The sequence below is a fragment of the Ornithorhynchus anatinus genome, chromosome X1 (genome assembly GCF_004115215.2).
Source record: "Ornithorhynchus anatinus isolate Pmale09 chromosome X1, mOrnAna1.pri.v4, whole genome shotgun sequence".
Lineage (NCBI taxonomy): Eukaryota > Metazoa > Chordata > Mammalia > Monotremata > Ornithorhynchidae > Ornithorhynchus > Ornithorhynchus anatinus.
Window position 1 is genome coordinate 49,827,369 of NC_041749.1, and position 3,424 is coordinate 49,830,792.

The following is a 3,424-nucleotide window of genomic DNA, read 5'->3' on the forward strand; positions in this document are numbered from 1 at the left end:
GGACACTGTCCATGTTCCACTTGGGGCTCACAGTCTTAATACCCATTTTACAGATGAGGTAACTGAGGCATAGAGAAGTGAAGTGACTTACCCAAGGTCACACAACAGGCATGTGGCAGAGATGGTTTTAGAACCCAGGTCCTATGACTCCTAAACCTGAACTCCTTCCATGAGGCCCAGCTGCTTCTGCTCTTCTGAATTTTTTATGCTGATAGTGTAAGAGATACCTTTGGTTCAAAGATGGTGCTGCTGACTGTTGTGTCCATGGATACAAGTGTCACACTGACAGTCTCACACCCATGTTCACTGTACCCATGAAAATATAGTACAGCACCTTTCCTGGCCCCATGCCTTTTGGGGTGAGCCTTGCTTAAGCGCGAGTGGTTGAGGGGAAAGGTATATCATTCATGCTTTCAATCATTCATTTAATTGTATTTATTGAGCACTTACTGGGGTCAAAGCACTTCATTTGATTCTTTCAATGGTATTTATTGAGAGCTTACTGAGTGCATAGCACCATACTAAGCGCTTAGGAAAGCACAGTACAACCTAAAGCCAGCGGGGCATAGGCTTGAGTTGTCTGTAACCCACTCGTGGGCAGGGAACGTGTCAACCAACTCTGTTGTATTTTACTCTCCCAGGTGCTTAGTACAGTACTCTGCACTCAGTAAGTTCTCAATAAATACCATCAATTGAAGTAGTGGTTGATGGCTTGTGCTCACCCAGTCTCCCTCTGCCCAGCAATATACATTGTCAGTTGTTCCCTACCTGTAATTTATTTTAATGTCTGTCTCCTGATCTAGTCTGTAAACTCCTTATAGGCAGGGATCATGTCTACCGACTCCTATAAGTGCTTAGTTCAGTGTTCTGCCCACAATAAGTGCTCAGTAAATACCAGTGATTGATTAACAGGGAGAACAGTGGCAGTAGGAGAACAGTGGCAGCCTGGGAACCCAGAACAGAATATCTCTTGAGACCTCAACAGCAGCAATAGCATGCCCTCATCCAATTCATAAACTATCTCTGAGTCTGATAATCAATCAATAGTATTTATTGAGTGCTTAGTGTGTGCAGAGCACTGTACTAAGTGATTTAATAAGATCTAGGGCACTCTTTCCCACTACACTGCGAAAAAGGGAAAAGTAAAAACAAGAATTGAAAAATAAAATAAATGACAGAAACAAAATACCTTTGACCTCCCAACCATAAGATCAGAGCTGGAAAATAGCAGGAGCATGAGTAGGGTCTATGCAGGCAAAAGTGGTTGTTTCAGAGAGTTTTGCGGTGTCTCTTTACAGGCCCAATTACCTTTAGACTGATTTAGAAGGGCTGTTCCCAGCAATTGTCTAGCTGGGAAACCACCAAAAGATCTCCTATGTCATTATTTTTACTATCAATCGATCAATCTGTGGTACTTATTGAACACTTCCTATGGGCAGAGCATTGTACTAAGCATTTGGGAGCATACAGTACAACAAAATAGCAGACGTGGTCCCTACCCACAATGAACTTACAGTCTAGAGTGGGAGGCAGACATGAATGAATATGAACAAACAAGTAATTTATGATATATAATTTAAAGATATGTACATAAGTGCTGTGGGGTCGAGGGTAGGGCAAGTATCAACTGTCCAAAGGTCACAGATCCAAATGCAAAGTTGACGCAGAAGGGAGAGCTAGCTGGGTGAAGCAGCGTGGCATAGTGGATAGAGTATGGGCCTGGGCATCAGAAGGTCATGGGTTGTAATGCCGTCCATGCCACTTGTCTGCTGGGTGACCTGGGGCCAGTCACTTACTTCTCTGTGGCCCAGTTACCTCATCTGTAAAATGGGGATTGAGACTGTGAGCCCCATGTGGGACAGGGACTGTGTCCAACCCAATTTGCTTGCACCCATTCCAGCACTTAGTACAGTACCTGGCACACAGTAAGCACTGAACAAATACCATCATAATAATAATTATTATTGTTATTATTATGGGGTAAAGAGGACTTAATCAGGAAAAGTCTTTTGGAAATGTGACCTAGACTATCACTCTAGTCACAGTATTATTTTTCTTACTATAATAGGATTTTCACAATAATACTTGCCTTGATCTCCATCACTCTACCATTCTGAGTCTCCTTTTCTTTTTTGACAGACTTTTTGCTTGCATCTCTAACATTTTTTTCTTTTTTGATTCCCTTGTGCCTGTCTCTCAGTGAACACTCCTTGCTTTGGAGCTCTACTTATCATCTCTGCCAAACAGGTGTCAGTCTTGAGAATGAGTATAAGGAATAATGTTAAAAGCAACCATCGCCTCAAATCCTCGAGAAGAATATTATCTTCCCTTAAATTGAGCCCCCAGAAGAGAGACTGCCCAAGGCTCAATCTAAAAAGGAGTAGAACAAAACACAATGCCATTACTGGATCAGAGCAAAGGTCCAGTGTTCTGGAAAACTTGGAGGTAGCTCTCTTCCCATCACACCAGTCAGGACACTCACTGCAGATATGTTCCTTGCTTGCTGAGCTGTGAGGGATTTAAACTGTACTCATTTTAGAATATTGGGAAGCTCTGGGTGCAACCAGACTCTAGATGACCTGGATGACAGCATCCTGAAACCCCTACTGGTCTCCTTTTCCACCAGACCTTTTGGACTCTGGGCTTTGTCTTCTATGCTGTTTGCATATTTGTATTATTTCATCTTCCCTATTGTTTCTGTTGCCAAGGGTCTCCACACCTTAGTATCAACCAATCAATGATATTTAGTGAGTGCTTATCATGTGCAGAGCAGAGCACTGTTCTAAGCGCTTGGCAGAGTACAACAGAATTCTTAGATTGTGAATCCCTGGAGGACCACAATCTAATTCTCACTTGTGTATTTTTTTCCCCAAAGCATACTACAGTGCTCTGCTCACAATAGGCTTTTAATACGACCATCAGCACCACCACCAATAATGAATTTTGCGATGTAACATAGCCTGGATATATGGATATAGCACAGGCCCTGGAGTCAGAAGGACCTGGATGCTAATCGCAGCTCCGCCTCTTGTCTGCTGGGTGACCTTGGGCAAATCCTTTCACTTCTCTGAGCCTCAGGTACCTCATCTGTAAAATGGGGATTAGAACCGAGAGCCCCATATAGGATGTGGACTGTGTTCAACCTGGTTAGTTTGTATCTACCCCAGCACTCAGTTTGGTGCCTGACACATAGTAAGTGCTTAACAAATACCATAAAGAAACCTTTACCACTACTAGTAAAGAGGAGTAGCACGGTCTAGTGGAAAAAGCACAGGCCTAGGAGTCAGAGGACCTGGGTTCTAATCCCTGCTGTGTAACCTTGAGTGAGTCACTTTTCTTCTCTGTGCTTCCTTTTTCTCATCTGTAAAATGGGGATTCAACATCTCCTCTCCTTCCTCTTCAGACTGTGAGTCCCTTGAGGGGC